Source organism: Varanus komodoensis, unplaced genomic scaffold (genome assembly GCF_004798865.1).
Source record: "Varanus komodoensis strain SLA01 unplaced genomic scaffold, ASM479886v1 scaffold452, whole genome shotgun sequence".
Classification (NCBI taxonomy): Eukaryota; Metazoa; Chordata; class Lepidosauria; order Squamata; family Varanidae; genus Varanus; species Varanus komodoensis.
This window is the reverse complement of record NW_025336016.1, coordinates 1-26,433: the sequence shown is the minus strand read 5'-3', so window position 1 is coordinate 26,433 and position 26,433 is coordinate 1. Positions and strand designations below refer to the sequence as shown.

At 49.0% G+C, this 26,433-nt stretch overlaps 1 long non-coding RNA gene across 5 annotated transcripts; it reads right to left on the bottom strand.

Moving 5' to 3' along the window:
- Window positions 1–21,786: 21,786 nt before the first annotated feature.
- LOC123030683 lies at window positions 21,787–26,100 on the bottom strand. 5 transcript variants are annotated; one of them, XR_006416144.1, is made up of 5 exons: window positions 26,053–26,100; window positions 24,029–24,370; window positions 23,234–23,424; window positions 22,749–22,894; window positions 21,787–22,248 (listed from the first exon to the last, which is right to left on the bottom strand). It is a non-coding gene; the product is annotated as an uncharacterized LOC123030683 (long non-coding RNA). The 5 variants fall into 5 exon arrangements; XR_006416147.1 differs by lacking the exon at window positions 24,029–24,370; XR_006416146.1 differs by lacking the exons at window positions 24,029–24,370; window positions 26,053–26,100 and adding an exon at window positions 24,371–24,433.
- Window positions 26,101–26,433: the final 333 nt, after the last annotated feature.

Here is a 26,433-nt window from a genome sequence, read left to right as displayed (position 1 = left end):
ATCTCTGGTCCTCCCTATTCTATTGTTTTCTTCTATTTCTTCACACTGTTCATTGAAGGCATTCTTATCCCTTCTAGCTATTCTCTGGAATTCTGCATTCAATTGGGTGTATCTTTCCTTTTCTCCCTTGCCTTTCGCTTCCCTTCTTTCCACAGCTATTTGTAAAGCTTCCTCAGACAGCCATTTTGCTTTCTTGCATTTCTTTTTCTTTGGGATGGTTTTAGTTGCTCCCTCTTGTACAATGAAGTGAACCTCCGTCCATAGTTCTTCAGGCACTCTGTCTATCAGATCTAATTCCTTAAATCTATTTGTCACTTCTACTGTATATTCATCAGGAACATGATTTAGGTCGTACCTGAGTGGCCTAGTGCTTTTCCCTACTTTCTTCAATTTAAGCCTAAATTTTGCAACAAGAAGCTCATGATCTGAGCCACAGTCAGCTCCTGGTCTAGGTTTTACTGACTGTATAGAGCTTCTCCATCTTTGGCTGCAGGGTACATAGCCAGTCTGATTTCTGTGTTGACCATCTGGTGAGGTCCATGTGTAGAGTCGTCTCTTGGGTTGTTGGAAAAGAGTGTTTGCTATGACCATCATATTCTCTTGACAAAATTCTACCAGCCTGTGCCCTGCTTCATTTTGTACTCCAGGGCCAAACCTGCCGGTTATTCCAGTTATCTTTTGGCTTCCTACTTTAGCATTCCAATCCCCCATGATGATAAGGACATCATTTTTGGGTGTTAATTCTAGAAGGTGTTGTAGGCCTTCATAGCATTGGTCAACTTCAGCCTCTTCATCATCAATGGTTGGGGTACAGACCTGGACTATTGCGATGTTGAATGGTTTGCCTTGGATTCGAACTGAGATCATTCTCTCATTATGGAGGTTGTATCCCAGTACTGCTTTTACTACTCTTTTATTGACTATGAAGGCTACTCCATTTCTTCTGTGGGATTCTTGCCCACAGTAGTATACCTGATGGTCATGTGAATTAAATTCACCCATTCTTGTCCATTTTCGTTCACTGATTCCTAAGATGTCGAAGTTCAGTCTTGTCATCTCATGTTTGACCACGTCCGGCTTGCCTTGATTCACAGATCTTACATTCCAGGTTCCTATGGAGTATAGATATTTACAGCATCAGACTTTCCTTTCACCACCAGATACATCTGCAACTGAGTGTCCTTTCGGCTTTGACCAGTCGCTTCATTCTTTCTGGCGCTACTAGCACTAGCCCTCCTCTCTTCCCCAGTAGCACATTGGACACCTTCTGACCTGAGGGGCTCATCTTCCGGTGTCATATTTTGCCTTTTGGTACTGTCCATGGGGTTTTCATGGCAAGGATAATGGAGTGGGTTGCCATTTCCTTCTCCAGTGGACTAGTTTTTGTCAGAGCTTTCTGCTATGACCTGTCCGTCTTGGGTGCCCCTGCATGGCATAGCTCATAGCTTCATTGAGCTATCAAGGTGGTGATCCATGAAGGTGTCCCCGATAAATAGTATATGGGTTTTACTGTCTCTATTTAGGATGTATCTGAAAAGGTCTGAGCTTTATCACCTCTTCAAAAGAAAGTGGGAAGTGTACAGAGAAAGAAGAGTTAGGGTTGCACAGTGCTTGCTATTTTGAGGAAAGGAAATATATGTACTAGCAAGGCTGGGGGGGACTCAGCAATATCTCTACAGCTCAAAGCTGCTTTGTCCTCTACTAGCTTGTATACACAGCTGTGTATAAGTTGTGCAAGTCAGTCCTGAGAGATTTGCCCAGTGGCACACACACACCACTGGTAGTCACTTGCCACTTCAATGGGCTGAAAACAAAAAGGGGGAGAGCCAGCTCAGTGTGGAAGCTTCCTTTTGTAGTTACCTTTTCTAGTTGTTACAGATGTTGAAGCAACTGGTTGTTTACAGCTGCAAATACTGAGTTAAAGAAATTCTCCTACTGAAAGACTCACAATCACCTTTTCATTCCATCCACTCACCACTTTGCCCCCAGATCTTTTTCAAAAACGCCACTTTATCTACCAATTTCTAAGCCAGGGGTCGTCAAACTTTTTCATCAGGGGGCCAGTTGAAAGGTGCTAGTGCTGGGCACGGGCTGGAAAGGTGGTGCTGGGGGTGCATGTGGGCTGGCAAGGGGGCGGGGGCGGTGCGTGTGGGTGCACGCGCTGAGGCAGGGGCGGGGCACATGGCCAGGCAAGGGGAGGTGAAGCGAGGCAGGGGTGGGCATGCGCCGCACAGGGCAGCGGCTTGCTCACTTGGAGATCATTTTCTCCAAGAAGGGGGCGAGGCGAGGTGGGGTGGGCACATGGGGTGAGGTGGGCAGTGGCGGGGGTGCATACGCATGCGTGCACGGCAGGTCCAAATGGGCATGGCAGGCCAGATAAATGGGCATGGCGGGCCGGATCTGGCCCCCGGGCCATCGTTTGAGGACCCATGTTCTGGGCTGATCATAGTGCTGTGCTTCCTAAGAACATCAGTCAGTCTCAATCATTTTATTTTCAGGAGTTATGCTACTACATACTTGGAAAAGGCATTATATACCAGTGGGTTGCTGATTCCTAGATGGAGTTTCTGGAAATGGACCTTTCAAGTAAATCTGAATAAATTCCCATGCTTTAGCCGGGCATGGCATTTCCCCTAACACTTTTGTTTTGTCTTGCTGGTGCTTTCTTTTCTTTGACAGATGATATGATATCACTCTTTAACATCCTTTGCCATGCCAAGCTAAAAAAAAGTGTCTACTACCTAGTCAGGCCTCTTTTCATATCCCAAATGCCCAGTTGCCTCATTATCATGAAAGTATTCAGATGCTACCCTGTGCAAAGATACTGGCCCAAAAGCCCTGCAGCTTTTATAACCTAGTGAATTTGTAACAGAATCAACCAATATTTTTCTCCATTCTGCCCAGCTCTATCAGTCCGAATCTCAGGGTATTTATTGTTCCTGCAAAGCGTACTAGTCCACCGCTGCAAAGAACCATGGTCATACTCACTGTAACTTCTGTAGGTAACAAGTAGGGCTGGTAAATTTTGAGAGCCTCCACCATTACCCTACAAACCAATTCAATCACTGGTATCTCTTCTATTTAAGTTCTGGTCACCCAAAACTATTGATCTGCACTTTACTTGTTTTAATGCAAAGCTGAAAGCAATCTCTGAGGCATCAGATGATACAATAAATCAGCAGAAAATCACTGGGAAGTTAAGGTTTACATAACTAAGCAGATGCTCTTGCAGTGTCTCAAATGCTCTTTGGCACCATGCCTCCCATATATAGTTGTTAGCTGATGTAAAGTTGCTGCCCTCTCTGAGAATATTCCACAGAACAGACAGTGATAAAGGAAACTTTGATTGCTTTAGGGTTGCAGGCACCTTCCAAGTTTTAATCACTTCTAGTTTGGGCAAGATAAGACTCCAAAATTGACATTTGTTCCCTGAAAACTTAAATCTGGATTCTAAGAATCCTTTTCAAGATCTAACAACTATTCCTCTCCTGTTTTACGAAAAAATATGTCATCTAAATAAGTCAAGTGGAATTAAAATGCAAAATCATGTACAATTTAAAAGGGAGTGCAGCATGAATTTCAGGTGAGGGCTCTACCTCCACCACACATGGGCCAGATAGTATTGGTGGGCTGGGTTATGCCCCATGACATAATCGGCTTATGCTGGGCTGAGTGGCTGCCCTCTAGTTGTGTATGCTGTGCAGGGTGAAGGACGGACAACATGCACTGCATGGAAATTCCTCCTGGAGCTGGTCAGTCCCTCACCACCACTGTTAGTTCTGATCTGGACTGGAGATAACTGCAGAGATTTCTTGAGGGGGCATTTCACTAGGTAACTTTCTTAGCTACCAAGAACCTAAGGAGGCTCTGTGGCCAGATGTGGAACCTCCACAGGCTTCATTGAGAAGAACCACAGACCACTTCCTCCTTCAGGCCTTCTGCTGCTTCCACAACCCAATTTGCTGAATTTCTGTTCAATATCGTATGATATTTTTATTTGTTACACCTAGATCTGACATTTTGAACTGAGGTGGCCTCACAACATTTTTTTAAAAGAACCCACTACAAGAAGCCAGCTGTGCTTTCCTTCCCTCTGCATTAGCAGTGGATGTGTACATACATATTCTTCCATGGAAAACGGTAGCATCAAAACCTTGCCAGGTCCCTCTGACTGGAACATGGTGCCAAATGGTTGTTCTTGATGGTTCATTTATCTGTATTTAGCTCTCTTGGGAAGATTGCATTTTCCCAAAGATCCCATTTGGCAGCCATTGCCTTACCCAAAAGGGAAGTTAGCCCCATCAACTCACATAGTGTGCAACAAACCTTTGGACTCTTCCCTTTCTTATCCTTACAGTGACCCAGGAAGCAAGAAAGTCTCCAGCATTTCATATTGTATGAATCATTTCTATAGGCAAATTTTGCACCTGCTGATCCCAGAGCCAATGCTGAAGTCAGCACTGCAGTAAGTTCAACAAAATCAACAGCAACCAAATTCCAAACAGCTGCCAAGGATTTCCGGGAAATGCATATCCTAAGAGGGACTGTTCTCACTTGGGATCATGCAACAGAGATAGGAGTCGAACTTGCTCTCCCCACTTCTTGTGGGTCTGAAACACTTCAGCCTCCTCCACAATTGCTATTTACAGATAAGGAACACAATTTGTGATACATTCAGGTTTTAAAAGAGAATAGTTCATAGAAAACAAAACTACTGATACCAAATAAAATAATTCTCTCAGGAAACCATCTCCCAATCTTGCAGCATTCTGACTGTGGCTGCAGCAAGAAATGTAGAATGCATGAAGACAGCAAACAGAAAGGGGCAGAACAACACTGAATTGCAATGCAGTAATTTGTGGGGGGGGGGCGGGGTTCAGAACATGCACATGGAAACACTGTGTGGTTTCACATGCAAATCTGAAACAGCATTATTCAGTTTTCTCCAACATTACTACTATTGATCCAACATATTATAAAGCGTATTGGAGAGGCTTGAAGCTAATGCCAACTTCTGTGGAATAATGAATCCAGGAAGATGTTCCTATGTACAGTTGAGTGACCCATTTTGTAAACATTGAGGTTCCACCCTGGGCTAATTTCTCTGTCCTTAAAGCCATCCATGGGCATCTCCATGGGTCCTCAAACTATGGCCCATGGGCCAAATCCGGCCCACCATGCCCATTTAACCGGCCCGCCCCATAAGTTTTGCATTTGCTGTGCACGCGCACAGGCACGTAGCTTGCTCGCGAGGTCGTTTTGGACTCGCTCAGAGAAAATAATCTCCTCGCGAGCAAGCCAGCGCCTTGCCCTATGCGCCCCCTGCCTTGCCTCGCGTGTGTGCACGCCCTGCTCCCTCACCAGCCCATGCCCCCCCATGGGCACCGCCTTGGCAGCCCGCAGGCACCGCTGGCACTTGTCAACTGGCCCCCCGTTGAAAAAGTTTGAGGATCCCTGTCCAGATACTGGAGCCTGCAAGCTATGCTGAGTTTTGCAAAATCAACCAAGGTTCTTATGGCACATTAGAAGACTAGCAAATGTTCCATAGATGCACTTGCACTTCAACAGATGCATTTATTTTTAAATTATTTATATTTTCATCAAATACATAGAAACAGAGCAAGTCAGAAGAGGCCTGCCAGACCATCTAGTCTGACCCCATGGCTCCATGCTCCAGTTGATGACTGTGGTTCAAAGAAGGCACATATCATAAAAGTATGAGATGCCACAAAACATTTGGTTGCTCATAATGCAAGACACTAACATCACTGCCATTCTGGAATTGGGAAAATGAAGAGATGAGAAACCTTGCTTGGTTTCTGCTTCTCCCCTTCCAGAACAATAGAATGAAATAATACCTAAAATGTAGAAAAATACAACTATGTTGAGGAGCAGTGACAACCTGTTCAACACAAGCTAACACAGCTACTTTCTTCTTCAGAGTCCAAACAACTTGGGAAAGCCAGAAAGTGGGAGGGAGCCTTGAGCAGCCAAGGCAATGCAAAGTTTGCCAGTGGGGCAAAAACCAGCAGAAATATCCAGCAGCCAGGTCATTTGTAGGTATCAGCTCCAATATCAGGCAGAACTGAATTGGAATCCATACTGCAAGGCCTCTGACATGGAGCTCCACAGCACTCAACAAATACTCTTCCATTCCACAAGCAAGATCAGCTGTATCCTGTAGGCATGGTGAAATGCCAGCAAAAAGTTGCCTAACTGGTTCAGAGCAGTAAAATACTCTGGCCGCTTGGAGGAGTAAGAGACAGTCACTTTTCCAAACTGCCAGTTATTCTATGTCTGTTCAATTTTAAGTATGTTAGGCTCAACCAGCAGTAACCAAGGAGATGTGAGACGTCATGACTTTGGGTGACCACTTACTGTCATCTTTGAAGGGAAAAGTGTGGGGCACATGTGAAAAGGGACCTCAGGAGGTACTGGTTGACTGCAGGCTAAACATGAGTCAGCAGTGTGATGCGGTAGTCAAGAGGGTGAATGCCATCCTTGGTTGCATATCCAGAAGTGTGCCTTCTAGATCGAGAGAAGTATTACTACCACGCTATACAACTCTGGTGCGCCCGCAACTGGAGTATTGTGCTTAGTTTTGGGTCCCTCATTATAGGAAGGATATAGCCAGGTTACAGTGCAGCATAGGGCCACAAGGTTGGTGGCCAGTTTGCAGGGGATGGGGTATGAGGCGAGACTGAGGGAACTGGGTCTCTTCAGCCTGGAGGAGACTCAGAGGGGATCTGTTGGTGACATACAGGTATGTGAGGGGATGTCACATGGAGGTGGGTAGAGACCTGTTCTCCCCTCCAGAAGAAGGCAGGATGCACTCCAACGGAGCTAAGCTCAGGGAACCAAGGTTCAATTTGGGTGCCTGGAAGCACTTCTGACAGTTAGGACCCCGAGGGTGTGGAATGGGCTTCCATGGGAGGTGGTTGAGGCCCCACAGGTGAGGGTGCTCAAAGATAGGCTGGACATGCACATGGTGGGCATGTCATGAGCAGAGCCAGCTGGAGCCGGGAGTCAGACTAGATGGCCCAGGAGGCCCCTTCCGACTCGCTCTGTTTCTATGTGGATATCTTCTTTTCTGTTCCAGGAAGCACAGCAAGAAAGCAAGAAAGACTATGATAAGGAGATCAGAGACTTAAAAAGGGCAAAGTAGAAGCAGCCCACGAGGGGTGGCCCTAGCTGCGAGGCTTGCCATACTCAGCAGGTGGCAGATTCTGTAGCAGAAAGAAAACAAGCAGCCACTAGATGTCCCCCTCCTGTCCTTTACATCCTGGATCAACTGGATTTACTAATGGTGCCCCCTGCTAATGACAAACCGCACACTTGATCTGTTAAAAAAAACCAAAATTCCTACAATATTCACCATGTTTTGTATAATTCTGATTACAATCACTGTTCTTTTTGATGGAACGTGATAGAAAAGCATTCAGAAGGCATACTTGATACAGTACTGGATTTCACACCAGATTTTTTGCTGCCAGGGCCATCAGTTGTGAGGGTTCTGCTTTACTTTGGCCTGCGACCTTATACATGCCAAGTGAGAAGGCCCACTGAATTCAAACAGGACTTGCTTCCTGCTAAATTGATACGGAAATGCCACCATACTGTTTCAATGCGCATCCTATTTGCACCCATTAAAGCCAAACTTTCTGTTGTATTCACAACCACATGCGGGGCGGGGAGGGCAGAGAATGCGAGGAGCCCTTCCCCGTCAAAGGCAAGCACCCAAACCTCCACCTGCGTTGCAGGCACACCTAAGAACGAGGCTTCCCCAGCAGTGCCCCGCCCGGCTTTCCCGAGATTTCCCCACTTGGGGCGGGTTTCGTTGTCTCACATTTCCAGGGAAGAGCTTGAGCCCTTTTGACAGAAAGGAAGGAGCCGCGAAAGGAGAGAAGCAGCAGAACCTGCCTGCCTTAAGCGACAGGAGGGAGAAGACGCAGCACCTCTTCGCTCCCGGCGGCCATGTCAGGAGAGGCAGGGAGGAAAGCACCTCAGGGCTTCTTCAAACGGCCATGCTAGGTGTGACGAAGGAAACCGCGACTTCCGGAGCGGAAGAAAAGCGATGGAAAACTTCTCCGCGCTCGCCGTGCTGGGGGCGTCTGACGCGGAAGAGTGAACATACCCGTCGGCCTGTTAGCCGTTACCCGCCAGTAGCCGGTCTCCATAGAGGCGCTCATATAGATCTAGAAAAGTGTAGAGCAGTGGCTTCAGCTCCGCGTACCCGTTTGCGGGTTCCTTGAGAGAGAGGAAAAAAGGTAGGATATAAATGTAGTAAATGAAAAATATATGCAGCTTTCTCTAACACAAACCATTAGTCCAAGTGGTTAGAGTGTAGGCTTGGCACATCAGAGATTTGGGCTCTAGCACCCATGCAATTGTGAAGTTCCCAGGTGACTCTCACAGGGTGTTTGTGAGAGTAAAATGGCAAAGGAGACAGGACAAAAGGTGAAACAGAAGCCACACTAAGTAAACACTGCAGAACAGTTTAACTTGGTGGGAAAGAAAGGCTCAAAACCTGCCGAGGGAGCTGAGAGAAGTTTAGTAGATAGGTGCCAGCCAGTGAGGGGAGAGGGTTGTGTTGGAGATGATGCCTCCTTTGTTCTTAGAAAACTGGGGTGTATGTAGCTGTAAGAGAATGAGCTCTTGATAAATCAAGAAGGAACCAGGCCAAGGATGAGTCCTTGAGCTGCATCTTGAAAGGGTTGTCCTTACATGAGGTATGAAGGAACGGAGGACAATTCCTAGCCTTGGGAAGGAGACAGGCCTATGAGAAGGTTATTACAGTTCACTTCATCCAATTAGCGCTTTCTTCTAATTGTGTGCTATGGTGGTCCTAGGTGTTCTGCCTTACATGTGTAATATGTCAACAGCCATGCAGGTTGTTTTCTTAATAAATATTGGCCTGCTTAATGCAAGATCTAACAATTGCTAGTGCCAAGAATGAAGAAACACCCTTTGTGAGTCTCCTGGGGGTGTACATGGGAGGTCGTTGAGGCCCCATCAGTGAGGGTATTCAAAGATAGCCTGGACATGCACATAGTGAGCATGTCGTGAGCAGAGCCGGCTGGAGCCAGGGGTCAGACTAGATGGCCCGGGAAACCCCTCCTGTCTCGCTCTGCTTCTATGTTTCTATGTTACATTTACAGTTTATTTGAACATACAGGAAATACACGCCTGTAGGCAGCCCTCAGACAGACTACAAAGGTAAGGTCTGTACAAGAAGCTTTTGTAACCTATCAGTTATATACAGTTTGGAGGGATGTGGGACCATGTAGACTATGGGTCCCCAAACTACAGCCCACAAGCCCGATCCGGCCTTCCTCAGAGGTTTTGGATTTGCTTGGTTCACCGAGCAAGTCCAAAACCTCTGAGCCGGTGCAGGCATTCTCAGAAACTGAGCAGAGAGAGAGCCAGCGCATGCCCAAATTGCAACAGCTCAGCTGCATGTGCGCTGGCTCCCCCCCTCCCCATTGCACACATATACAGAGCGGGAATACAGAGCAGGAAACAGAAGAGAGGTGGGCGGAAGAGAAGGTGAAGACGAAGGAACTAAAAAAGGATTGAAAGAAAGTAAAATATAATTTAAATCTAATTTTAATTATGCAAACCCGAAGGTGGCCAGTCACCGCCTCACTGAGCCCTAGGGCAGCCAGCCGCACAGCCTTCTCCGCACGAGCAAGCCACCAACTTGCTGCGTGCGCTCCTGCCGCCACTGCCTTTCAACTGGCCCCCGTTGAAAAAGTTTGAGGTCCCCTGATGTAGACAGAGAGATCATGTAGCCAAAGAGCCTTCTGGTTATGGCCATTGGGTGACATACAAATGCAATAAATAAATAAATAATAAACTGCTAAAGGCACATGAGAATAAAACAAAAGGGTTGAATGGCATTAGGGCAACAATACAGAAAGAACCTGCAGGGAGCAAGTAACTAGAGTGAACAAACAGGGAGAGCTAACAGGAGTTGGTGGCAGAGTTCTAGTGGAAGGGGGAAACGGAGGCAGGCAAAGGCAAAAAAACAGTCATTTTTAAGAGGCCCCGTGCTGGCCTTCTGGCCCCTTCCAGCTCTATTATTCTACAATTCTAGGATAGGAAGCAATTAACATATCAAAGAGTGTGCCTCCAAAAGACCCCTCCTAAGAAGTGTGTGGAAAGCAAGGCTTGTAATATGCATTCCTGATCTGATCTTTTGCTCATTTTCTCCTGACATCCTCATGTGGCCATGAAGTTCCTGGGTGAATGAAGCCAGGTATTGACTCTCAGCCAGACCTATCCCACAGGGTGGTTGTGAGAGTAACATGAAGACTCATGAAGAAGAGAGCAAGCTAGGAGAAGGGTGAAACAGATGATACAAACAGATGGAACATTGGGCAATAGTCATGCCAGTGAAGGATCCTCTTCATGGGGATGGCCCAGGGCAGTGCTAGCTTAGCACTTCCTAGCAAGCAAAGCCTTCAGAGGGTCAGTTCAATAATAGTATTTTTCCCATCTATGCCAGGGAAGGCATCTCCTCATTCCAATGGCTCAGTTCAGTGCTAAATTTGATTGATACCAGGCATGGAGGTGGTTCAGTGTAATACTAGATTTGAATACTGTCTGGTGAGCCACTTCTTTATGAGCATGACTAAGTATGAAATTGTTTGCAGCTACTCAAGACCAGCCACCTCTTCATGGAGATGAATCATGGATTTATTTATTTAAAACATGTTTACCCCATCCTTTGCACAAGCCTCAGGATGGCATTATTCATACAAAGTAAGTGCATGCTGCATGGGGGTTACTTATTCAAGTTCTAGTACCTGAATAACCTTTATTCTAATTTAATATTTAATAAATTTATTCTAATGACCTTTATGAATTATCCTCAGCTATATGGCTTTGTGACACAGCTCCAACAGAAACATTTCATTCAGCAGTCAAATGTCTCTTTAGTAGATTATTCAAAAGTAGAGAATATTGAGAGGATGGAATACACTTCCAAATTCACAGCATTTGCTTGCGGAGGGCCTGATACCCGCGGTGCACTGGCTGTTTCAACGGTGCGCTGATAGTAGTGTCTAGGGAAGCAACACAAAATCATGCCGCGATGCCCAAAATCGGCCCACGATGCTCACCTGCGGGTCGCAGCCCTAAAAGTGGCCAAAATGGGCAGGTTGGCAGAACGCTTCAAAACTGACAGCATTTGCTTGGGGTGGGCCTGGTACCCGTGATGCATCAGCGCTTTCAATGGTGCACTGGAAGTAGTGTAAGGGGAAGTAGCCTGAAATCAGACTGTTGCCAAAAATCGGCCTGCAATGCCCACCTGTGGGTCAGGGTCCCTGAAAGTGGCCAAAATGGGCATGTCAACAGAATGCTTCCAAATTCAGTGTTTGTTCTGGGAGGGCCCCTGGTGCGTCGGTGCTTTCGACGGGGCGCTGGAAGTGGTGTCAGGGGAAGTCACTCAAAATCAGACTTCAATGCCCAAAATTGTCCCACGACACCCAGCATTTTTGCTGTGTTTCGGTCATGGCCCCAAAATAGGCAAAAATGGGTTGGTTGGCAGAATGCTTCCAAATTCACAGCATTTGCTAGGAGAAAACTCCTGATACCCGTGGTTCATTGGTACTTTTGATGGTATGCTGGATGTGTCGTGAGAAGAAACACAAAATCAGACCATGATGCCCAAAATTGGCCCACGATGCCCACCCATGGGTCGCGGCCCCGAAACTTGCCGAAATGTGTTGCTTGGCGGAATGCTTCCAAAATCACAGTGTTTGCTAGGGGATAGCCCCTGATACCCATAGTGCATCAGTGGTTTTGATGGTGTGCTGGAAGTGGTGTTCAGGAAGGCACCCAAAATCAGACAGTGATGCCCAGAATTGGCCTGCAACACCCACCTGCGGGTGACAGCTCTGAAACTGGCTGAAATGCGCAAGTCAGCAACTGCTTCCAAATTCACAGCGTTTGTTCAGGGAGGTCCCCTGATACCTGTGGTGCTTTGGAGCATTTGATAATGCACTGGAAGCAGTGCCTGGGGAAGCAACACAAAATCAGACCGCGATGTGCAAAATGAACCTGCGACTCACACTCATGGGTCACAGCCCCAAAATTGGCAGAAATGAACAGGTCGGTGGCATACTTCCAATTTCACAACGTTTGCTTGGGTAGGGCATGTGGTACCTCTGGTGCAACAAAGCTTTCGACAGAGCGCTGGAAGTGGTGTCAGGCGAAGTATTCCGAAATCAGACTGCAATGCCCAATATTGACCTGAAAGTGGCCGAAATGGGCATTCCAACCATCAAAATCATATCAGGACACCGCATTTTTGTAACCTGAGCCCTACCCTGGTGCACAACCCTAACCCTAATATGTGGGTAAAATACCTTTGAAAATAGGGTGATTTTGAAAAAGCCTTCCTTGAGTGTCACTACCAGGTGCACCCCAACCAGAGGCTCAGGGAACAGCCCCCAACCCAGCATCCCAATTTGAAGTCAAGCAAGTTACTGTGTCACTACCGGGTGCTCCCCAACCAGAGTCTTAGGAAACAGCCCTCCAACCCTTCATACCAGGTTTGAGTTGGCTAAGTCAAAGTCTCAATTTTTGCTCCCTGCAGCAGCAGAGCCCAAAGGCAGCCACCCCACTGTGGCCATCCTCCCTGCCTCTTTGTGCCATTGAGGCATCCTCATACACCATTGCTCCTGAAAGATGCTTGCCCTGTGGAAAACCGTCTGCTTGTGTGTGAGAGCAATCTCCTTCCAGTGCCTTGCTCCCTGCCTATCTGCCACTGTGCAGACACCCATCAGCTGGCCGATCCCAGACCCCTCCGTGCTCTCTCACAATGTGAGGTGCGTCTTTGAGTTTGGAAACTGGTTTCAGGGTGTTTGTGGGACCTCTACCTGCTCTCCACCTTTCAGCCTCATGGCTTGGGCAGCATCTTGAAGACTTTTACTGCCGGGTGGAGTACCTGGAGATTGCTTCCCTGACTGTAAGAGTCACAGTGTGGTGCTTGCACAGAACAGAAAGACAGACAGACAGACAGACCAAGTTACCTTGATGGAAGACGTTCTTGCCTTTGGGTGTTCTTAGGGGCTCTACCGTACATCCACACTTTTCTTTTATCATTTTCTTTTCTTTTAAAGTTTCATACACCGTTCCCAGCTCATGAGCTTTGTGAATGGTTTACCATATCAAAACACAGTTACACAATGCAATACAATTTATCATTCTGCCAGTCAGAAGGGGCTGTGTACAAACAAAACAATCAGAGTAGCTACTCTTAACCCTAACCCTAACTCCCAGGTGAATTTCAGCTTCTCCCCTCAAAAGCAAACCTGTTTTTCTTAAATGCAACATGATGCCCACCTTCAGTGCTTCCACCACCCCAAGGTGCAGCAACGTGGTCTGCTGTACTTGGCATTCATGCCTCTTTGCTGTGGGTCGAAACTCTGGAGCAGAGGACTGAAAGGCTTAGCAATGCAAGTGCAGGGCCATGGCACCGAGGGGCCAACTGCCCCAGACTGGGAGAAGGGGTATGTTAACAGTTGCGCTTCTGTTCTCACAGCAAGGACACTCGGCCCAAGAGCAGGCTACGGGGAGACTATTACTAGTAGTAGCTTTGTTGTTATTATTGTTACGCTGCATTTAAATCAGGCCCTTTTCCTCTTGTGGAAGAGCCAAGGCAGATAACAGAGCTTTTTATCCCTGGAGCAGAGAAGGGAACGCCTTAGCATTACAGGAGCCAAGTAAGGGCACCTCAGTGCGGTGAGACACCTCAATCAAGTTCAGGAAAGCACCCCTAGTTGATACCATCACCCCAGGACTCAGCTGATGATCCCTGGAAGAACAGGCTTTCTTGCTTGGTGCAAGCTACCTCTATTCAGAACTATCCGCACAAAAAGGGACCCCTAGTTGGCCAGGAATCTAGAGAAATTCTCAGTGAACTTGGCCATCCCATGAAGAGATGGCCTGCTGGGCATGACTTCAGTCTAAGACAATTGCTCCCCATGAAGGGGATGCGTGCCAAGCACAAATAGTCTGCAAATCCCTGGGAAAAGCGCTGTTGGTGTGTGAAGTGCTTGCAACATCCACCTTCCATACTTCCACAATCCTGATGGGCAGCAGTGTGTTCACAAGTGTGTCGAATTCATGACTCTGCTCGCATCTCTTCCTGCCATCCTTTTTCTTCACCAGTTGCCGCGGGGAAGGCCTCACATCCATGACCATGGCAGGCACAAACCCGGGAGTGGAGAAGTTAAAGGCTTAGCATTACAGCAGCCTTGGAACATGCCTCCCAAACCCACTCCATGCAATGGTACCTCAATGAGGCAGGACAATTCAGCCATGTCCAGGAAACCCTACCTAATTACCCCCCTAGGACTGACTCTTGAACATCAGCCTAAACATTAAAAACAAGCTAGCCCTTTTTATGGGCAGAGAAGGGGTAGCCACGGGCTGCTTTGCAGTGCTTGAAAGAGGGAAAAGGCCGGGCAGGAACACAAGAAAGGGAGAAGAATTCTCTCCTGCTTTCCATAAGGCAGGGGTCTCGAACTCGCGGCCCGCGGGCCAATTGCCAGGATGGGCAGGGCATGGGGGAGGGGCCCTGCGGCCTTCAAAGCGCCCAGGCCGGCCTCCGGGAGCGACGCGGGATGAGCGGCCCACCACCACCGCGGCGGTGGAAGACTTGATGCGGCCCAGCCTCACCCAGACTCTACTTCCAGCGGCCCCCAGGTAAGTTGAGTTTGAGACCCCTGCCGTAAGGCAATACGGAGGGCCTTCAGGCCCACTTGGCGAGAAATAAGTCTAAGAAATAGAGAACCCAACAAATGACTGTGGTGTGGTGCTTAAGAGGGCAGCCCTGGAGGCGTGGAGACTTGGCTTCTAGCCCCCGCTCCCCCATGCCGGTTCCTGGGGGACTCTCAGTTTGGCCTACCCTGCAGGGTCTTTGGAAGGGAAAAATGGTGGTCAGGAGGGAAGGATCTTTTCTCTTAACTGTCCTCCGCCGAGAGAGCCCTCGGACAATGCAGTGGGGGGGAGGGGAGATTAAAAAATAGGTAAGGAAGGTGGGGATGGAAACACAAACCAAACACTTGGAAAAGCTCACCCGGAGAGTAAGACGTGCCCGGCATCCCAGCCCCCTGCCCTGGCAGGCTTCGTAGGCCCCACGACTCACAGTGCAGCCTCTTCCCGTGCCAGTCGACCACCTTTTCCCGCCTAATTTCCACCCCAGCCAATCAGAATCGAGCTTTTTCAGCCAGGCCCCGGTTGTGCGGGTTTCCAAGGGCCTGGTTCCTGCGCAGCCAATAAAAATAGAGCTCACTTCACCCGTGGGGGTGGAGGTCCCCCATCCCTTTTCCTCCCTGGAAATGCCTTCAGCCCATTTCCAAGAAGGTTCCTTCCACTGGGGAGATGAAGTTGCACCTTACACGGTTGATTCTTACCAGGTATACGGATCCCAATCCGTTTTTAGGATCATGAAAATTTCCATAATACATCGAGCAATCCTTGCAAAATGCATTTTGCGGGAGTTGACAGTCTCCAGTATTTTTGGGAGGTACACCGGGAAGGGGCAAAATGAATGGAGGTGAGCGAACCTGCTCATACGTGTCATTGTCTGGAAAGCGGTTGGAATGGCTAGTTCTGAACATCCGCTCTAGTTTTGATCAGAGTCGGTGTCGGAAAGCTTACCTAACATGCACTCTTGGTTCCACTTTTAGGCTTAATGAGGATCAGATCTTCCTGTGGCCAGCGTGCCCAAGAGACCGACACCGTCAGAACCACCTGTTTGCCACAACAAGGATGATCGCTGAGAAATCATTCACAGTGCGAAGTTTCTGGCTTCTTCTGGCTAAGAAAGTATCTTTAAGTGCGGTTGCCAAGTAACACGGCAGCAGAATTGTCTCTGCTGGCACAGCCTGTGTGAACAGATGTACTTCGTGACACCTCCCTTAAACATTCACGGTTGACATTTCTGATGTAGCGTCCTGTCTATGAGAGACTCAGGTGAGGATGGGTTCCTAGGTGCACCTGCTGAAGCTGCCGTCACTCTTTCTTTGCACTATGTCCTTGGCTGTAGAAGGAGGTCACCCTCCAGATACAGAAACAGCAATGCTGGAATCCCACACGTTACTTTCGGTGCAATCCCATGCATGTGGAGGGCCTACAGCTCCCACAGCAGGGGAACCATGTGTGGCGAAACATGCGTGGGCTTTCACACTGATTCATTTTCTCCCCCTTTCATGAACCTGCTCCACCACTGTCAAGTCTGAGATCGAGATTAACCCGTCCTGATGACAACTGAAGAATACTGACTGCCCCTCTCACGTTTTGACCTTTCAGAGATGCTGGCGGCCCCATGAGGCCAACGACTGGATGGAGCTGCATGGGACTGGAAGCTGGGGTGCTGGCTGTGCCAGGAAGGAGAAACAAGGGTCGCAGAGTACCTCCCATAGATCGGATCGCACATATATGGAGCCCATTTCAGAAGCCACTGCCCTCCTAAATGAGCATGGGGACATGGTTTGCAGTGTACCGGCAGACACGTGGAAACTGAGCCAAATACCATTACGGAGTGAATCCTGGTTCTGAGCTGGTTTTTCCTCAGCAGTTATTTGTCAGCTTCTGTCGTTTTATGTGAGGTAGAACTGTTGAACCATCACTGAGAGCAAAACTTGCCCCACTGAAAAATGGGACAACAGCTAACATTTTAATAAGAGATGCTTTGCCAGTCCATACGATCTGTGTGCCACAGTATCTCCAGAAATCAGTATTAAATCATTCTGCTAGGTTATCTGGCGAGTTTGAAAATGAGCGGTTAACCTGCTAATGGTTGGAGTCACCCAGAAAAACACAATTGTCCCATTTTACTGAGTGAGACTCAAGGATGTATTGCCACACCCTTAAGTATTCACCAGCTTGATTGCACTAATGCCTTGGATTGGTTATATGAACAAGCTGGTCCTGCTTGTCCAGGGTAACCCAATGAGTTCATAGGCAAGCAGAGAAGGGAGACTGGTCTTTCATATGAAAGCACCAACCTTCAGTCGTGGGCAGCACAGCAGATTTCTTAGGCATAATTTTGGGGGCAAAGCGCCCCGTGCTAACCTCAGTGGTATTAAGTTGAGCCAAGCATGGAAAATAGTGCTGCACTCCACGTTAAACGTTACAGGAAAAGGCATTTTAATTCTGCTTTGAATGCATTTCCTGCAAGCAAGAGTGTGAGTTGGCAACTTTTCAAAGATAGCGATAGAAGGGTGTTGCTTCCAAGGATAAGCAGCGTCTTAAAAAGACAAATGTTTAGCTTTTAAGGAAAATAGACTTTACTGAAAGGTATAGTCATCTCTGACTTGGGGTAAAACCATTCCACTAAGACTGAGCCCCTAGATGTAATTGCCAATTCCCTGCCTGCTGCACTTTGCTGCTCCTGAACCCTTCCTCATTCTCCTGCTCTCAGGGGCCAGTCTCCCATTGTGTTGTTTTCACAGTTTCTGCCCTCTGGCCTTTTCTGACTACAGCACAACAAGAAAGGGCATTAGGTGGAGGAAGGGACCTTCCTGACCTTATCTTTCGTTGCCCACTTCAGCCTGGGGACTGGGTGCTGCAGCCCACACTGTGGAATACGTAACACAGGCAAGGTGTTACAAGTCAATGGTCCAATCACAGGGCTGGTAACTAGTCAAAGAGTCGTTCGTTCGTTTGTTCAAGCTTTTGTACACCATTCCCTTACTAGCATCTTGGGACACTTTAAAAGAAACACAGATAAAAATGGCACAGCATCAGGCAATTCACAATATAATCACAATTAAAACCAATTAAACATTGAAATAATGGGAGAAGAAATAGAATACAAAACTAGAAGCAGGTCGGGGAACAAGAGAAACACTTCATTTAGGGGGCAAATGCATCTACAGTAGTGTAGAAAGTGGAGGATACTGAGAGGAAGGTATTTTTTCCTTATAAATATTGGGCCTTTGATAGTCTCTAAAAATAGTATTTTATCATTTGTCACCATCAGGGAGAGTGGAGTTTGTTCAGAAATCAGAGGCTATTATATATTTAATGTATAGTGCTTCTTTTTTCCTGCAATGTGGTCAAGGCAGCTGGCATAATGTTTTGCAAAATCTGATGGTCACAACAACAGCCCTGCAGGGTAGGACGGGCTGAGACTCTGTGCCTGGCCCAAAGTCAGTAGGTGAGCTCCACAGCCAGGAAGGGACTAGAACCCGGATCGCCTGAGTCCCAGCACTACCCCGAGCCCAGCATGCTTAATCGCTGGCCCACACCGGCTGTAGGAGCGTTCACTGCTTCAGCTGGTACCCGCACTCAAAAGCCGCCTCAAACGCATACAACCCGCTAGAGCGGGGAAGGCGAGTCAGGCGGACCAGCCCATTGATGCTGCCCCGAGGGGAAAGGCAGGGCGAGGGGCAGCCCCCCTTGCCTGATCCATTCGGGAGAACTGGGGGGAGGGAGAGAGCTCCGCGGGGTGGGGGGAAGGCCACAACTTGGGGGCGGCCAAGTCCTGCGTGCACGTCCCTTAATTAGGAAGGGCTGGGTCAGGCAGTGCGGAAGAAACGTTACGACTGCGAGCGGCAGCATCGGCACTCCCAAGGGAAAGTCCTTTCCTGGGAAGAAGGGCAGGGAAAAGCTGCACCTCGCCTTTTGGCAGCCATGTTAGGAGTGGCAAGGAAGTCCCTTACTCGGTTTGGGAGGGACGGAAGTGACGACACTAACGCCATGTTGCTCGTGTCTTCTTACTGGGAGATTATTTATTTATTTATTTATTAAAACATTTTTATGCCGCCCCATTCGCCGAAGCCTCGGGGCGGCTCACATCAGGGCGGCCAGGCACAGATTAGCCCCCCCCCCCCCCGCCTTATTAATAGTGGGCGGCTTTCTGGAGGCTCTCCTATAGACGTACGAAAGGGAAGAGCTGCCACTCCTTCCCTCTGCACCTGCTCCCAGGACGGCTTCCGAGGTTTCGGCTGTGATCTTTTGCTTGTAAGGGTCTACTCGAAGTAGGGATTAGATTCTCCAGGCTTCTGTGGGAAACGCGGACTCGCAGCTCTCCTACCTCACAGGGCTGTTGTGAAGATAGAAAGGGGAGAATGGGTATCGTGTGAGCTGCCTTGGGGGGGTTCCTTGCAGGAAAAAAGGCGGCATAAGCACTTTTCACGTCTCATAGCCCCAACTGAATTAGGCTGTGGGGTGGGGGGGGGGAGCCTTCTTTGAGGGCGCACGCGTTAGGGGCAGGCCTCATGAGCGTAGAGCTTTGTGTTAGAAGTGAGGCCTGATGGCATAAAGTGGAATGGAACTCTCACTTGACATGAGTAGAAAAGCACACCTCAGTGGATGCAAATGAAAATGGCATTTCCTTTTTGATTTTTTTGCATCCATAGATCATAGTACTGATCTATTTTCAGCTGATCTATATTCAGACTATAACTCCAAGATTATTTTCATGTATACTACAGTCAAGGGACAGAAGAGCTGAAAGGATTTTGTGGAAAGATCTAGCTTTGATGCCCATATATGTCTGCCTTCTCCCTCCTCTGTTCTCATTCTTTTTTTCTCTTTTGCTTCACTTCTACCATTGAGAACCCCTCAGGACAGGATAACTCATGAGACTAAAGGCTGGTGAAAGCCTTAGTTTAGCAGCGAAACTAAGGCTTTCACCAGCCTTTAAGCTAGCTTTTCATACCGGGACTGGTGGGCGCAGGAGGCCACAATTCACAGAAGTGGCCGCTCCAGGCTCGCCACTGATACCTCCGTTGCTGAGAGTAGAGCCAGAGAGCTCACCCCCGGCAGGACAAAGCCCTCCCCACACACAGCCTGCACGTACAACTCACGCTTGCAGCACGGTCTGGTGTGTGTTTGTATTCGAGAAGAGTAAAACGTGGCTCCAGCGACTTCTGCTGCCGCCGCCCTTTTTGTAACATCAGCGACGGAGCTCTTTGGCCCTCCTGCGAAACGGGCTGTGCCTGGGACAGCCGCTGCACTTTGTGGAATGCCACAATCTGGCTCTTCACTTTCGTAGATCTAGATACGCGCCTCTGCGGAGACAGGCCTCTCGCATGATGGCTGACGGGCAAAGCCCCTTCTCTGAGTCAAACACCACCAACATGCCGAGGGCCGAATGCGCGTCACTTTTCCACACCACAGGCCACGTGAGGCTTCTTGCTGCCCTTCCTGCCTCTCCTGACATGGCCACCCAAGGAAAGGAAAGGAAAGGAATGGGGGGTAGCTCCCGGGCAGGAAGGGCTGCTCCTCCCTACTGTCTCTGAAGACCCTTGTTTCAAATCATCCTTTCACACCTATCAATTCCTCCCTTTTCTTTCCTTCACCCTGATTTGAAACAGTTCCCAATTCTTAAACTTTGATACCATCATCCTAATCATTTCCTCCTTGCCTGTACATTTTTCCCAAACGCACCTCCTTATTACATGGGGTGCAGACCAGTATACACTGTAGGCAAATGCAGCAGATTATGCTTATGGCCATCATCCCCAATATGAAAACAGGTATTCCAACCGCATAAAGTTGGGGAGCCATTATGTCAGTCATTCTCCTATTCCTGACTCCTGCCTTATTTTGATCCCTGGTATTACCTGTTGGATTGCTCTTAAGTTTTCATTGACGTCTGTTGTGTTTAGATCCACCTTACAGGTATGTCCAATCACCCCACAGGCCCCTCCTTTGGTACCAAAACATGATTCAGAGCCACCCTATTTTGGGGTGTGTATACCTCCATTTGTTGCGTCTCTCCAGCCGGCTTTCCTAATGCACGCATAGTAGCATTTCAAAGAGCCACTATTGCACAGGCTGTTTGCTCCTGAAAATATGCTAAATATACCTGAGTAGATACTGAAAAAGGTAGACAAAACAAATTCTCTTTGGAACACTTCAGGTTTGAGAAACATACTTTCTCAAGTTTTAGAGAGCCCAGAAAGCAAGGTTCAGTGTATTCCATTCTTCCCCTCCTGGATATTTCTGATCTTTCAAACTGGGGCTCTGTGAGCCATTCTGAAATAAAGATACTAATTTTCCAAAGAAAATCTGGGAAGTTCCAGGACCAGATTTAGCTATGCCTTAACTATTGAAAGTAATTATCATACAGTTTATAATAGTCGTATTTACACAAATTAATAGGGCTATTCCATTACCTGATAAATGATCTGGGTCATTATAATATTTACAAGAAAGGAGGTATAAACCTTCTTTCAACTCTCACCCCATCAGTCTACTTGCAATAGCCAGTAAATTGTAACCTTGTTGCCTTAAGAACAACTCATTACTTGCACTGAAGAAGAAATTATTCTGAGAAACAAGTATTCAGGCTTTAGAGGAGGCAGGTTAACACTTGTTTATGAGGAAGAGGTTAAAATAAAATCATTAACTAACAAGGGGCCATCCAGCCCCAAAGATATATTACAAGTTCAATCAATAAAAGCTTATTTGAAAAGGAAATGTTCAGCAACAATGAATTTACAACTTCGTTGTGGGGGGTCACCCCCGCCCCATGTCTGCCAAAGGCCATCCAAGCTCACAGTGTGAAGGTATACAACTCTGCAGGCTCAGTGACGGTTCGTGCAGTGGCTTTCAGACACAGGGGCAAAGGCAGGACATCCCCAAGAATGACAGAACCTGATGCCAAGGGCACGGCCCTCTAATCTCATGAAGCTCGGCCGTTCCAGTGAAGCTCTAGTTACACCAGCTCAGACCACATCCTTACGTCCTACGTGGGCCTTTGTTTTTCTGGGTGGCTCCAAGGTGAGCAAGTTCATAGCCAATTTTAGGCCTCACCAGAAAACCTCACACCATGATTTAATACTAATTTCTAGAGATACAGTGGCACACATCGGATGGACCGACAGAGCAGCTCCCATTCAAATTTTAGATATGGTCCTGTTTTTCAGTGGGACAAGTTTTGTTTCAGCGACGGCTGAAGATTTTCACCCCAGACAGAATGACATGAGAAGCTGCAAAAATAACCACCGAGGAAAAATCGGCTCCAAAACTGGCTCGACACCGTGACATTCATTTGCTCACTTTCAAGGAGTCGCCCAGCAGCCTGCAAAGAAAGTTCCCGTGTTCATTCAGGAGGGCGGTGGGTCCTGAAGCGGGCCCCGTTCACGTGTGATTCGACCCATGGGACCCTTGTTTAGACTCTGGGTTTCTCCTTCTCGGCACAGCTAGCGCCCCGCTTACGGTTCCACACAGCTCCTTCCTGGCGTCGGCCTCACGAATGACGGGACTGCCAGCATCTCCCTGAAAGGTCAAAACGTAAGAGGGCTGGTTAGTATTGTCCAGTCGTCATCAGCACAGGTGGCTCAAAATCGCAGGCTGGACAGCGGTGGAGCAGGATCAGGAAAGGCAAGGAAAATGAATTGCGGTGGAAGCCTACGCATGTTGAGCCGCACGTGATTCCCCAGCCCGCTGCAGAACCTTGGGTGTTGTAGGCCGTCTTCCTGCCTGCACATGTGTGGGGCTGCGCCCAAGGCAATCTAGAGGATTCTGGCACAGCTGTTTCTGTATTTAGAGGGGTGACCTCCTTCTACCACCCGGGACACGGAAGGAGTGACAGCAGCTTCAGCAGGTGCACCAGGGAACCTATCCCCACCCAAGTCACTATTAAAAGGATGCTACATCGGCAATGTCAACGGGAAAGGTTTAAGGGAGGTGTCAGGGGGTATCCCGCTCACACGGGCTGCGTCCACAGAAACAATTCTGCTGCCAAGGTCTTTGGCAGCAGCACATCAGACACGTACTTTGCATGAATCGGTCTGCCGCTCTCCACCTCCAGCAGAGATCATGTCGCCGATCACTGTCTGATGCTTGTCGTTTCTCTGACGAACGCTCTGGGATATCAAGTGCACGTTCGTTGTCTCCGGGGTCCTGGAGCAGTCAACCCCAGCTGCAGACAAGAGACGTGGCCTTGGTCTGAGACTTCTCGGGGACCTCTGATGCAGACCATCTACCGCATGGGGGAAAACGGGGGAAGAACGGCGGCCTCTACCCCACCAAATGACTTGGTGCTCAACACTGCGCTCCTAAATTTCACGCAGATGGATTACCCCCATCAAAAAAGGAACCATGTCAACAAGATCGGTAAAACTGCATGCAGACTGAGAACCAAAGGGAAGGATTTTCTCAGGCGGCTCTTGCCTGAGGCAGGCTTCAGGAGAACTACACTGCCACAGGCCATCAAGCAGCCGTTTGCATGAAGGGAGAGATGGAAAATGGATGCACTCACTCCTGTGATCTCTTCCATAGCCAGAACCTTCACACTGGAAATGATCTCTCAGCGATGGTCCTTGAGATGGCAAACAGATGATTTTGACAGCGTTGGTCTCTTAGGCACGCTGGCCAAAGGAAGATCTGGACCATATGAAGGCGAAAAGTGCCATAAGGAGGGCATGTTAAGTACGCTTTCCAACGTGGCCTCTGATCAAAACAAGAGCAGCTGTTTAGAACTGGCCATTCCAACTCTTTTTCCAGATAATGACACGCATGTGCGTGTTTGCTCACCTCTATCCATTTTGCCCCTTCCCAGGGTTCCCCCCAAAAATAATTGAGCCCTCCACAAAAGTGCAAGCCGCAAGGATTGCTCAGCTTATTCACTCTCCAATACAGACAACAGTCTTCATACTAGAAGTGCGTTACGTATAAAAGCTCATAATACTAAGGAAGGGATCAATATCAAGCGTTACTGGAGATAAAAAGGCCTGCCACGTACAACCTCCTCTCCCCACTGAAGCCACCTTGGAAGCTGGTCAAAGGCAGTTGCAGGGAGGAAAGGGGATGGGAGACCTCCTCCCCCCGGAGGGGGGGGTCGCATTTCCTATATCTGAGTCCCCTGGTGTACTTCAAAAGAGAGATGGGATGGTATAAATGAGAGCCTCTGCTGCTCTTCTCCACTCTAACAAGAGCAGAAAATCGAATGCTGCGTGTGCCAACCGGGAAGCTGGCATTCTGACATTCAAACGGGGCTCGATCCCCCATAAATTCCTCCGGGAACGGGTCCGCACTGCCTCAACAGGCATCCTACCTGCGCCCATGAAAGCCGAGCCCTGCGTCTGATTCCTGGTGCGGGCGGGGGGGGGGTCAGGAAGGGAGGACCCCCGCCCCCATCCAAGGCAAGCCCACAAGCCAAGGCGCTTTGCACATGCACGTGAGATCTGCGGCAAGGCCCGCCCGGCCTCCTGGGGCCTCTCCGCTGGAGGCGGCATCTCTGCCCAGACTTCCACGGAGGGGCCAGGGCCACCAGCCCGGGGGTTGGCGGGAGCGAGAGACGCGGGGGGGGGGGCAGAGAAACCCCACCGCCCCCGTCTTCGCAGACGGGGGGAGGATCAGCCCTTCCCTTCCCTTCCCTTCCCTTCCCTTCCCTCACCTCGGGCGGCCATGGCAGGAGAGGCAGGAAGGGCAGCAAAAAGCCTCACGTCGCCTTCGGGCAGCCATGCTGGGTGTGACGTCAAAACAAGGCGCCTGCGGCGCGGAGAAGTGACGCACTTTCGGCCCTCGCCATGTTGGTAGTGTCCAACCCAGAGAGGGGACTTGCCCTTCAGCCATGTTGGGAGTGGCCTGTCTCCGCGCTGGCGCGTGTCTAGAGCTACGAAAGTGAAGAGCCGGATTGGATTGCGGCATCTACAAGGAGCCGCAGCAAGCCCAGAGCCAGCCCCAGCGCCAGCCCGTGTCCCAGGAGGGGCGAAGAGGCTCCGTCCCCGAATTTCCCAAAAGCGGGGGGTGGGGGGGGCGGCCGCAGCGTGCGGCCCGTGCGTGGGGTGGGCTGCGTGCAGCTGGGGGTGCCTGGTGTGGCTCTACGCTCAGCAACGGAGGCGTCAGCGGCGCGCCTGGAGTGCCCTCCTGTGGCCACTGCCGAGAATTGCGGCCTCCTGCGCCCGAGAGCCCCGTTTTAGACATTAGCGGCGCGCCTTGGAGGGCCCTCCTGTGGCCACTGCCAGGAATTAGAAATAATGCAAAGTGAATAGATCCCTGCCCAGACCCTAAACGATACCCATTTTGGTAAACTGGAACAGCAAATACGGCCTCCTGAAACGAATTAAGTTCGAAGTTATAAACAAGGTGTGGTTAAAAAAAGGTGAATGTTTAAATGGAAAAAAAAATCCAGTAAAGGACACATTAGCATTAATCCCTCTGAAAATAATCTCCCTCTTCGTACACGTCCCCCCCACCCCCACCCCGGGCCACCTCACAGTCGAAGCCCCAAGACTAACCAATTTGTGTCAAAAAGACATAACGAGCAGATGAAAGATAAATGGATTCCCACCAAGGCACGAATAGCTGATGGATGATTAATGGATTCTTACCAAGGCACGATTAGCTGATGGAGGATTAATCGATTTTTGCCTAGGCAGGATGAGCTAACCACCGATTAATAGATTCCTGCCAGGGCACGACTAGACGATGGAGGATTAATGGATTCTAGCTAAGGCATGATGAGCCAATGGTAGATTAATCGATTGGTGCCAAGGCAGGAAGAACCGATGGAAGATTAATTGATTTGTGCCGAGGCACGACGAGCCGATGACCAATTCATGACTTCCCAGCAAGGAATGACGAGCTGATGGAATCTCTGTGCCATCCTTCCACCAGTTGGGGTTTTCTCAAATCACCATGACATTGGAGTACGAGCCTCTGCATTCTCTGTGTTTCTAGTGAAACAGCTGGCCAGGACGTCTCCAATTATATGATATTGTTTTATATTGTTATTATTTATTTATTGTTGTAAGCCGCCCTGAGGCTTCAGCGAATGGGGCGGCATAGACGCTTTCTAAATAAATAAATGACATTTCAGACATACAACAAATTTAGCTCAGCTTCAGCAACTTGCCATATACATTGTTGCTAGACACTGCATTGTTAGCAAGCCAGGACAGGGTTTGCAAAACTTGTAGGAGACTAAACTGTTTGCTGAAAGTATCTCATACAAAAGCTCAATGCTTTACAACCTGCTTTACATTTCATTCTGGTAAAAGTGGATTGGGGGAATCGTTGTTTTGGTTCTCCAACTGAGGCTCTCACAGACGGCAGGAGGAGCAGCCCTTCCCGCACCTCGGGCGGCCATGGCAGGAAAGGTAGGAAGGGCAGCAAGGAGCCTCATGCAGTCTTCTGGAAGGCATGCTCGGCGTGACGTCAAACCGAGGCGCCTGCAGCGCGGAGAAATGACGCATTTTCGGCCCTCGCCATGTTGGTAGTGTCCCACGCAGAGAGGGGGCCTTGCCCTTCAGCCATTTTGGAAGTGGCCTGTCTCCGCGCAGGCGCGTGTCTAGAGCCACGAAAGTGAAGAGCCGGATTCGATTGCGGCATCCACAAAGAGCCGCGGCAAACCCAGGGCCAGGGCCAGCCCGTGTCCCAGGAGGGGCGAAGGAGTGATCTTCCCAAGAGAGGGGGGGGCGGCCGCGGCGTGCGGCCCGGGCGCGGGGACGGCTTCGT